At 41.6% G+C, this 12,091-nt stretch overlaps 1 protein-coding gene across 2 annotated transcripts in view; it reads left to right on the top strand.

Annotated features, from left to right (window-relative positions):
• Window positions 1–12,091, top strand: part of MBD5 (methyl-CpG binding domain protein 5) — a 107,380-nt gene that overhangs the window by 62,667 nt on the left and 32,622 nt on the right. The window contains exons 4-5 of one of the 2 annotated variants that reach the window (XM_042041181.1): window positions 1,683–1,874; window positions 5,339–5,396. The gene's annotated coding sequence lies outside the window, so the exon portion shown is untranslated. Of the gene's footprint in view, window positions 1–1,679; window positions 1,875–5,338; window positions 5,397–12,091 lie in introns of both variants that reach the window. The other variant, XM_042041180.1, reaches the window with a different exon arrangement.

The raw sequence follows: 12,091 nt of genomic DNA, 5'->3' as shown, positions 1-12,091 counted from the left end.
GAATATTACATCCATACTGGAATTATGATCTAAAATACTTTTTTATGCAAACTCTTTAATGGCAGGCTATACCATCTTTCTGATTGCTTTTGTTACTGTAAAGATAAATTATAATTACATGAATAACCTGCTTAAGGTGGTCATGTTTTGAAATACTTCCATTCAATAATATCTGTGCATTCAATAATATTGTGGACTGAATGTTCCTTGTTAGTACTCGGTATTTAGAACAGGTAAACTCTGGATAGGGCTTAAACATGGAAGTCCTCTAGTGCCCCAGTGCTTAAGAAAATCTAAATATATATTCATCATTTTATAGGGGTGTAGTTTTTAAAGTGATACTGGTTGGGGGCGAACTGTACAGAGTTAATAATTTTTATTTTAAGTGTTTGCATGTGAAAAAAGCCTGTTTCTGAAAGGCTCTGCCAGGTTGGGAAAGGCAGTTTGAGACAACCAAGAGTCATTCATGTCCATTTTTACAAAATGCTGGGCCCTAATTTTGCACTTCAGTTCGGAAGATCAATTGAAAACTCAGTTAAACTGGGGATACTGATGAAATCAGTGAAACCAAACTGCGGGTTTTGCTTCCAAACTTCACTGAGAGATTTAAATAACCGTGGGAAATGCTGTAGTTGGCTTCACAGCCAGTGCACTGTGTGACTTTTGTGTTATACCCTGTTTGTTTGGCTTATCTGAAATTTTTCATTCCCATTTTATATCAGGGTTTTCTGTGACAGGGGAAGGTTTTAACAACAACCCAGACCTTCACTGTGATGATAAATGTCTTTTAAAGAGATTCCGAAGAGGTGATTTGAAAATCAGAACTAATTCTTTCCATTTTCTGAAGGAGTCAAAAACCATTGATGTTGCATTTGGTTTTAATGAAGATTTATTTTGGAAAAAACGTGGAATCCCCAATAATTGTGAATTTGATGCCCAACTGGGCCTGTGGTGAGTCGTCAGGCTCTCGGATCCAAGGGTTTAAAGGCCCCATTAACTTTTTGGGATATGCCTTTAACCTGATGAGCTCCAATCCATTTCACCTCTAGAAGAATCCAGTTAATTGACCCCAGGTCCTGGGAAGGCTGCTGGCTGCTCTCGGGGTCGGAGGGATTGCAGCAGGGCAATCCGTGCTGGAGGGACTGAGCCTCTGGAGCAGAGCAGGAAGGGTGGAAATGGCTCAGGCACAGGCAGATGCCAGGGAATAATGAGCCAAGGCCAAGCTGGATGTGACTTGGAGCAACCTGGACTAGTGGAAGGTGTCCCTGCACATGGGAGGAGCTGAAATCAGCTGATTTTAAGGTCCCTTCCATCCCAAGCCATTCTGGGATTCCGTGATCCAACAGCTTCTGTTTCAGCCAGGGGTTCTCCAGTGTCCTGTGCCTGAGCCAAGACTCATTTATAGCTCATCTGTGGTGCTGGTGGAACCTTTTACCTCACCAAGGCCTTTTGCAGCATCACAACTCTAAAACTCAGCTTTTTGTCTTTAGCTGGAGGGGTTTAGTGTGGATCAGTACAACTCAGAGGCAGCTTCAGTTCCAGTCAAAGCCATTCCTTAAAAACGAATCTTACTTTGTTTGTACTGCAGAGTGATTGTGTAGGGCTTACAAAGCAATCAAGAGAAGTGCAATTAAGACATTTGGCTCATTGTTTTAATTGAAATACTGTGATTATCTCAGCAGATGTGAGTGGGGTGCAGGAGTTCCTCAGATGAGGGGTGGAGGGAGGCAAGGAGCCAGCCCCAATGGACATAGCCCATCATCGAGAGCACAACAGGAGACTGTCTAAAGCAAAGCTCAAAGTGCAGCAGGAATTTTAAAAAGCCTAAAAGATCCCCAAGATAACTTGAAGCAAGACCATGAGAAGCAATGTAGGTGAGTATTCCAAAGTAAATCAATGCAGTTATTGAGCTGAGAAACTTGAACTTTGGTTTTTGTAGTTTTACACTGTGGCGGCGAAGACGAAATATTTGAGGCAACATTAAAAAAATAACCAGAAGATCGGGCATCTTCAACATTTGATGGTGCTGAAGTAGAAAAGTAAACAGTTTAGCAGTTCATGCCTTGGTGGAAGGCAGACAGTGCACCCAAACGTGGACTTTTTGATAAGAGAACAAAGAAAAAAAACTTTCCTGACCTCACTGTACCAGATGGTATCCAACCAGCGTGTGAAGCACAGCATTGTAACGGGGAGAACACCACCATTTTGTGCTGCTGTGATTCACATGGAGCATTAGTCATAACTGGGAGTATTATATTTTGACATAATCAGACAATAGAACTCCAGTTCTCCGTGCTGGAAAATGCAGCACCATTCCTGCCCTGGATGATGGTTGGAGGAGCAAAGTCTAGCTGCCTGAGATGGAGCCAGACCTCTCCAGCACAATATCAAATCAAATGCTCGTATTCTTACAGATTTTCCTAATCAAAAGGCAAGGTTATGCCATGTCAACAACCAGCAGATGGGGAAAAGAACGTCCTAGGAAGCTCAAAGAACACGCTTGGAAACGGAGCTATAAATACCAGGCTAATTCCATAGCTTTAAGATTTCTCCAAAGCTTTTTTAAATCCCTCCAGAAAAGGCTGAAGAGATCCCTAATCTGAAGTGGCCCAGTTGAAGGAATGTGTGTGTTTTTATTTTTAAATGAAATTAGGTTGATCTACAATAGAGTGTTGGGCATCTTAGTGAGTCACTGGCGTGGCTGTGCAATATTTGTTGGATCAAAATAAGGGTTTTAAGCACATTTTCATTCTTATCAGGACTTCCCTCTTCAGAGGAAATGTGGAATTCTGTCTGATCACCTCTGAACTGAGATGTGCAGCATTCTTACAGAATCCTTGATGTTCACAGCTCATTTGGAATCCTTTTTTTGAGAGCTGTCCCTGGTTAGGGAGAGCAGATGCAAATTCCTTGGTGGAATTTTATGCAAATCTCGTGTTCCCTGTGAGGGTGGCAAGGCCCTGGCACAGGATTCTCAAAGAAGTTGTGGATTCCTCACCCCTGGAAGTGTCCAAAGCCAGGCTGGAGCACCCTGGGATAGTGGAAGGGGGTGGATTGGGATGATCTTCAAGGTCGCTCCACCCCAAACCATTCCGGGATTCTCCTTCCATAGGAATCTCCTCACTCCTTAAAAATATCCCAGATTTTCTTGGGGTGTGTTTGCTCTTGGTGAGATTAAAGGCAGGAGGTGTTTTGCAATACTGGACCTGCCCTTAATAATTCTAAGAAATAATATTATAAAAAGAATATTTAAAATATTAAAATATTTATTCTTTATTTATTTTTAAATAATATTTTAGTGTCTATTTATTAAATTTTAATCAATAAATTTCATTTAAATTGGTATTAGCCAGAGGAATGCAAAGCAGAGCAACCAGCCCATGCCAGATTTAGAAATCAGGGCTCCTAAAGAGCAGCTGAAAGAGTTGGGTTTGTTTATTGTAGGAAAAAAAGGGAACACTGTAGGATGGGCAGAAAAAAAAGATAAGAGGGTTTTATCAAAGCAGTGGTGGGGGTTGCTCTGTAGATTTAAAAAAAAAAATAAAATAAAAAGCAAGTTCCGTTTGCACCAAGTGTGATTTAGGATAGATGGAAAGAGAAAACAGGCCAAGGTTTTTTTGTTTTTCCTCATACCTGACTGCAAATATGGATGGAAAACTGGGATATTTTACCTCTAACTGTCAGGAAACTTTTAAAAACACACAAGGAAGGAGCTTCCAGAGACAATTTCAGTATTTCTGACTTTTCCCACTGGCCATGGGCTGAACATTTTGCTCTCCTGAGATCCCTCTTCATTCACATCCTCAGTTTCTCTAATTCTATCACCTTAATTTTGGGATCAACTTTGTCTCATTTCCCTGCAAACCTTTTGTATTCCTGACAACACACTTCAGTTGAAGGTGTGCAGTAAAAATGAACCAAAGGACCTTTATTTTCTTCAATAAAATGCTTTGAAAAGCTCTTCTTTCAAACAGAGGGAGATTCAGGTTCAGCAGCCTTTGGAAGTTGCCCACTGATTTCCTTGGATTCAGGAGTCCAGGAGATGGTGCAGTGGAACATGAGAAATAAATACCTGCAGCATGAACGTTGAATATGTTGTGATGAAGAGGTGCCTGAGTGGTTCTTTGCCCACGTTTTCCCCAATAATTCACTTTTTGGAGCAGCAGAACATCCTCAATATCTCTGTTAGGCAATTCCAGAGCCGTTTTTGGGGGCTCTTTCAGAGAATAAAGAACTGTTTGAGTTGTAAGTTAGGATCTGGCTCCGTATCTTGTCCTTCAGCTGGGACGAAGCAGTGCATTTTCCAGGCTCTTATCTTTTTTGGAGCTTTGTTCTTAAACTCTTGGATGTGCTGCATCCTTAAAGGGCCACATGGTTTTAATTTCTGGGTGCCTGTGGGCCTTACTCTCATTTTTCTTTCCCCTGCTTTGATGAGCTGGTGGAATTCTCTTCTGCTTGTCAAGCTTGCCTGTGATTCACCCTTTTGTTTAGCTCCTTTTGGAGAGAATCAAACCTTTGCTGTCTGCTTTGGGGTATTTCTCCTGCAGGAAAATCAGGTTTTCCAGAGCAAAGCCAGGGATACCTGGCAGGGCAGAGCTGAGCATCACCACCAGGTACCACCTTGCTGTGCAATAAACATAAATTTGTCATGTTTGGGTGGCAAATCCCCTCCAAGGAATGTTTTACCACCCCTGCTCCAAAGCAGGGAATGTTTTATCCTAAAATCAATTGTTTCATTTCCCAGGAGCCAGACTCCACTCCTCACACTTCGTTGGCCAAGGAAATTTATCCTTATTAAGGTGCTGGTGTGAACACATCTGATCATTGTTATGTAAGAATTCATCCCCAAAATACACAGACACCAACATTGAGGCACTTTGCTCCTTTTAGTAGGCTAAAAATACCTTGGCTTGCTGAAAAGTAAATCTCTGAGTGAAGGGGTTGGGGCAGCCAGACACTCCTGAAGCACAAAATGTTATTTAAAATAGTGGGGTGTGTGTGTACAGAAAAGAATTTTGATCATCTGTGTTGCCAGAATTTGGATTAAACTGAAGTAAGGCTGATTTTTTAAAAATAAATCATCCATTCGCAGTTTCTTAAATATTAGATTCTTTTTTCCGTGCTGCGATGTTTGATAGAAATGAAATGTGTACAAAACAAGAAGTGGAAACAGTTCTTCCAGCATTTCAAAGGAGAAATAATATCCTAAGGAACCTTTCTAAGTGTTTATAAATATGAAGAAATAATTAAGAACCGTTTCATGTTGAAATCTCAATGTCCTAAGTGCAGTGTGTTGCTCACTATTTTTTATTTTCTGTTTTAACTGATTATTTTCCAGCTTGGAGTGAACAAGATGAACAGAGCCACCTTCAATCTAATGCTTAATGAGGAAAAAGGTCAGGTTTTTTTCATTTTTATTTCAATCCCCTTCCCTACTCTTAATTAATACATTAAAAATACTCTCTATGGCCTTTATTGGTTTCATAGCTTTTAAGTAACAAAACAAAGGTGATGTTTTAATGGCAGGGTGAGCAGGAATATTTTTAAATCCAATGGTGATTTCAGGAAAGAGCTGACTCAGAGCAGTGTGAGGAGAAAAAGGGGCTGGAGAAGGAAAGGTCATGTATACAAATCTTCATTGAGATTGATTAAAAATGATTAAACTTGTAACTAATAAATCTCTGCTATAGCAAGAAGGAAACATTTGGCATTTAAAAGGATTAAAAACACTTTTTTCCCCTAAATATCCTTGAACTTTTGCATCCTTTTTTTTTTTTAGAAAACAGAGAAAACTCTCTCAAAGTAGTGGGGCCAAATTCTCCAAATACTTCTACATTGAATTAGTAAGTAATTATCTGCTAATGGAGAGATTAATCAAATTTGTAGCATCCCAGGGTCCAGAGGCAGTCCAGACTCTCCAATATTATTCCATTTATGCCAGATAAGGGAGGGGGGTTTGCATTGAGGTGTCTGAAGAGCTGATTTTTATGGTTCCCATATATTTTTTAATACCTTAAGTGTACTTTCATCAGGGAAATTGCTGAGCAGAGCTACGTAATTCAATAAACAGTTGAAAAAAGAGCACTTGGAGAAAAAATTCCAAGGGTCTAAAAATAGTACAGGCACGTGATTACTACTTTGGCACAAAAGCATAATTTATGGGTTTAATTTGCAATCTTGCTACAGTTCTGACATTCTCCTGTGCAGGAACTCAGGCTGAATTATTCAAATTATTGAAATATTGCTCTGTCCTCAACTTCAGGTGTCTGATACAGAGAAGGTTGTATCATATTGAGACCTCTGCATTGAAAATATGGGAGGGTGGGCTTCATTTTGGTCATTTATTGCTTAATTTTTGCTCCTAAAATTGATGGAGATGTGGGGCTATTCAATAATTGTTATTCCGGTGCTTGGAGTCTTTCCCCAGATTTCCAGGAATCTTGATTTTTTTTTTTTCCCTGTTTTTTAATTGCTTGTCTAAAATCGAATTGAATTTTCCTGGTCAGTTTTTGAAAGAGTTCTATTCAAATTTTTTTTTTCTTTTAAATTAAATCTTCATTTTCCCAAATTTCCATTTCCCTGGTAACCTCTAAGTCAACAATGTGCAGCAGAACTGAGCACTTACAAATAGTTATTTCCTCCCCACTTTCTGCATCTGTTTATTAGATATTTTGGGAACATTCTCTATCAAAGATTCCTAAAATTCATATAATCTTCATTATAAAATCATTGCAGAACTCTGCTGAATAATATCAGCTTTTTGGAAGCCTGTAACACGAGAATTGAAAGAAAACTCATTTCTTTATCCAAATTCCCCTAAAATAGAGTGGATGTAAAGTTTCTCCACTTCTCATTAACATATTGCTCAGTAATATTCCATTTAATAATATTCCCTAGGAAAGGTTTGGATGAAAGTGACATCATTCGGGGCTGATTTCTGGTGCATACCAAATATTAGCCTTAATTTTGTAAATACCTGAGTGCTGCCATCTCTCTGACACGAAGTAGGTCTGTGTCATGCACAGTTCTGACCTATTTCCCTTGGGAAGTGAAAAAATCCATGTGGTGCAAGGCCTGGAAGAGCATCCGAACTCCTGGCTGTCCTTCCATGGGGTGGATTTCATGAATCCATAGTGAATAGCCAGGGATGAGGGATAAACCCAAAATCCTTTTGTTTCCTGCCTTTTTTGGGGTTTTTTTTTTTCGCTTTTTTTGTGCAATGCCTTTCAGAGCTCTCTGTATCTCAAAAGGATGGGCTTTATCCATTCTTTCATTGGAAGTGGCAGCCTCAGTTGCTCCCAGCTCTGGGAATTACACAGAAAGATGGGTTAAAGATCTTCCTAGGAGAAGGTTTCAGGGATTGGTGCTATCCATAAGGACTGCTGGGAGAATCCTGCTCCTTCCCAGCTCAGCCCAGTTGGCCATTGCCTTGGATGACTTTAATGGCACAATCAAATCTCCAAAATCAAGGATACTCTGATTTTTCCCTGGACACTGGTGGGAAGGATATCAGATTTATATCTGATTAATTAACAGCACCCTCAGCCAAAATGCTCCAAGGAAAGGGATTTGGATTTCCTAATAATCAGCTGGATTCCATGGACATAAATCAGTCTTTCTCCATGAAAATCATTTCCTTGTTGTTTTATTAGTGCAGATCCCTAAATAGCAGAGCTCAACTGGCTGCTTTGGGCATCTGGTCTTGGATGCTCAGGAAAACAAATGCCAGAGGGTTCTGTCCAACCACGTGCTGGGAAAGCAGGCTGGGAGCAGGGCAACATCCAGGGGGCTCCTGGGTGTGGAGAACCCGGACAGGGGCCTGGAGTCTTCATGGGTTTTTGCTGTTTATGGGTGAATTCACCCAAATGGCTGTCAGGGAATCATCCAGCTTGGAAAAGCCCTCCAAGACTGAGTCCAGCCTGTGGCAAATCCCCACCTTGTCACCATCCCAGAGCACTGAGTGCTGCATCCAGGTGCTCCTTGGACACCTCCAGGGAATTATTTTGTAGAGTGGTTAAATTCTAATCCAAAAAAATTCCACAGCGTCAAAAGTGATATAAAATAAGAAAATATAAACCTTGTTATTGATATAAAACTGCTTTAGAAGTTGGAAATAACTCAGTATCAGAGCTGGTTGGACTGGTACAAAGTGAGTTGGCACTGGGGCAATTTAAAATGCCCATTTTAATTAAGTCATTCAGTGCAGAGCAATCTTCTGGTTGTGGCAAAGTATTCTTAATACTCTGTATTTACAAGTGAGATGTGTTTTCAACCTGAAGGCCGGAGTATATCATGAATATATCATGTTTATCATGACTAAATCATGAGTAAATCACTTGTAGAGCTGTGCCATGGCCTGGACACCACCCCAAGGAAAAGAATCCTGAAGGATTCAAGGTTTCCTTCCTACTTCAGGCCCTTTTGTTTGTTGAATCACTGGCCTAAAAATAGGCCCTCATAAAGTATTCATCACTGATCTAATTAGTCAGGAGAATGCTGCTTTTCAAAGTGGGAAAGCATTCCCAAAAAATGATGCAACATTTGTATCTAATTAGATGATACAGGAGAATCCTGGCTAATTGCTTTGATAGACTTAAACAGATTAATAATGTGCAAGTGGTAACTAAATAAAAACTCCTTTTCACTGAGTGCTTTGAAAGTGATGCTTTTTAAGAAGCTAAAATTTCTTATTAGTTCTGAAACCCCAAGACTGTGATTTGAGAGCATTTCTCATTTTGGAGGTTTTTTGGGGCTAGGAAGGAAAGCCTCGAAAATGAGATTGTAATTTGTGTCTCTAAGCAGTGTTTGGTGTTTGTTCTAAGTGTTTGCAAAGCTTTATACTCAAAATGTGGCCACTCCAAAGGTAGGAGCTGGGATTTGTGCCTCAGAGAGCCAGGAAGGGATTGTGGAGCCCCTTTGTGATCCATGGAATTGTTGGGCACTTCAAAGTTCATGTTCAAGGAAAAAGTAATGGAGCATCAAAAGTGATCAGAGGACAAGGGGGAAGAAGAGGAGAGATTTAGATTATATTTTAAAAGGAAAGAATTTATTACTCAGAAGCTTGGAGCAAGCTGGGATAGTGGAAGGTATCCCTGGGGGTGGAACAAAATGGCCTTTAAGGTCCCTTCCAACCCAAACCATTCCATGATTTGCAATATCAACCTGTCAAAATTTGTCTTAACTGGCTCAACGTCCACTTGCTAATAAAATAAACATCATTCATATCGTATGTAACAGACTGGAATCCAGACAATTAATACCTAGTTTAAATTTCTTTTTATATCCTATCGAGTTTTCTATTTTCCCACTTGACTAAAAAAACTGTTAAAGTAAATATTAACGGCTGAGTGTGCGAAGAGGCTGCCTGGAACCCAACATTTCAAAAAGGGAGAGAGCACCAGCAGATGAAAATTAAGGAGAAATTTTCCGTGCAGGGAAGGGGTCGAGGGGGCTAAAGGGGGGAAAGAATTCCGTGTAGTTTTTGCGTAGTTCTCCAGTGAAATATTTTGAAGGATATTGTAATGAAAGTGGACTGCAAAACAAATCTAAACATCATGTGCTGGCACAGGGCAGAAAGCGGTCGCTGGTTTGGATGTGGAAAGCTTTGTTACTTGTGGTGAGATAACAGGACTTGTCTGGAGCTGTGAGGAGATTACTGAGGGGAGGGATTTATTACATGGCTGATGGAAATCAGGCCTTTGGATTCATTCCAGTGTCCAGAACGCTTTGGGTTTGGTCCAAAATCCAACTCCTTTGCATCCCAGTCCAAAGTGCTTCAGAGAGTGCTTGGATGGGGAAGGGGCAAACGGTGCGTGAGGAGATGGGGGGGTTCTGCAATCGTGGAATCCCAGGAAAAGGTTGGAAAAGGCCTCCAGGGCCATGGAGTCCAAGCCATGCCCGATGCCCACCTCATCTCCAGCCCAGAGCACTGAGTGCCACCTCCAGGCCTTCCTTGGACACCTCCAGGGATGGGCACTCCAGACCTCCCTGGGCATTTCCAAGGCCTGACCACCCTTTCCTTGGAGAAATTCCTGCTGATGTCCAACCTGAGCCTCCCCTGGCACAGCCTGAAGCTATCTCCTCTTGTCCTGTTGAGTTGTAAATCTCTGGACCAGTAGAGCTTTGAGTTGTGTGGTGTTATTAAATTAATTAAATCAAAGAACACCCAGGAGCTTTCCATCTGTGGCTTACGATGGATTTCAGTATGGAAATATGGATGGGCACCTCTTACCTGTGCCATTCCTGCCTATGGCAACATGCAGAGATCACTGCATGGACTGGGGGCTTTATTTTGTGGAAATCCACATGGAACTTTGCTGGATTTTAGGGAAAAACATCTCATTCCATGAGCATTTCCTATAAAACACGGATTGTGTGTGTATTGGAAACTCCCAGGGAGCCTTAGCCTGGTTTTCTGGATCTCATCATACCCAGGCACCTCAGGGTGTCCTCCCAGCACAGAAAATTGCACAGAACAGGTCAGATTTGGGAGCTGGGAATAGCTCTGGTCACTGCTCCTGCTTAGGGGAGCGTGGGGGTTGAAGTAATTTTGTACCTGGAGGAGAATGGAATTTAGAACCATGGAATTCCAGAATGGTTTGGGATGGAAGGGACCTTAAAGATCCTCTAATCCTCACCTTCCACCATCCCAGGTTGCTCCAAGCCCCATCCAACCTGGCCTTGGGCACTTCCAGGGATCCAGGGGCAGCCACAGCTTCTCTGGGCACCCTGTGCCAGGGCCTGCCCACCCTCACAGGGAACAATTTCTCCCCAATATCCCACCTAACCCTGCTCTTTTTCCTAAAAATATTTAAATACTTTTCACAGATTAAACGGTTCCATGAATTTTTTTAGCTCTTTTCAGTCCTGTTTTACTCCAGGTGCAGTCCAGACAGAGGTTTATCTGATTAGATGGTGATAATCCTGTGGTGGAGGTGGAATGGGAGCTGAGGCACGGCCCTGCAGAAGCTGTAGAAATGAAAAGTTACTTTGAGGTGTCTCTTGCAAAAAAAAAAAAGCAATTCCTGGATATCATTTGCTCATAATGGCCCTAAATAGCAACATGAGCCACAGCAAGGCTGGGCTGAGACATGAGCAACTTCCCCTGCACCGGGTGCTCCCAGTATTTTATAAATTTTCTGATTTTACTGCATTACAGAAGGGTAATTCTCACTTAATTCACAATACCAGGGAAATTTTTTACCTGTTTCAGCCTTCCATGGGACCTACAGTAAAAATGCCAGTGCAGCTTTCAGCAATAAGGTAAATTCTGGCCTGCTTTTGATGAAACCTCATCTGCTCCCTCCTTAATCAGAATAAAACCACTCAAACCCCCAAATTTCTGAACTGAAAACCTCAGGGAGCCCTGAACTGTTGCCAAGAGCTCTCCAAATCCTGTTTCTGTGTTCCAGCCTGGGAGATTAAAGGGTAGATTGTTCTGATAGGAGACCTGACAGGGTGTCCGTGGGACACCCACTGTGACCTTCACAGGGCAGGAGCTCATCAGGCCCCTCGTCCCTTCCTGAGATTTGGCTGGCCAAGGGTTGCATCCCGTTGGAATGCTTGGGAAAGTGGAACCAGATCCCTGCAGAACAGTGCCAGCCCATTCCAGAAGCCTTCATCCTGCAGGAAAGCTGAACTCACACAGTCATTAACGTTGGGAAAAGCCTCCAAGATCATGGATTCCAACCTTTGGCCAATTCCCTGTTCTTTAGATTCCAGCCCCTCACTGGGGGGGGGGTCTGTCCAGCCAGCTCCTTGTATCCACAGCCTTCTTGGAAATACCCTGGTGAGGGTTTTGGGTTTTTTTTTTTTTCCTTTTTGGAGCATTTGGAACTTTACATTTCTAAGCAGCACTTCTAAAGGGAATGTTCTGCATGAGGGTACTTAAGGGAACATTTTCCAGGACTATATTTATGCCTCTGTAGTCTTGCTTTAGTGGTCTTGAAGGAAGGAGCTGTTATTACTGTTAAATATAGATGTAATGTGGTGTTATTGCAGAAATGTCTTTATGTTCCATTTCTGTCTTTAAAAAAAAAACCCTTTTCTTATTAAAATCAGTCAGGTCTATAACACTGATTATGTTTTAACA

The sequence above is a fragment of the Corvus kubaryi genome, unplaced genomic scaffold (assembly GCF_017639235.1).
Source record: "Corvus kubaryi isolate FWS band 111438036 unplaced genomic scaffold, C.kubaryi_AGA036_p1.0 37396, whole genome shotgun sequence".
In the NCBI taxonomy this organism is placed as follows: Eukaryota; Metazoa; Chordata; class Aves; order Passeriformes; family Corvidae; genus Corvus; species Corvus kubaryi.
Note: the sequence above shows the minus strand (reverse complement) of the source record. Positions and strands in the feature narration are given on the sequence as shown.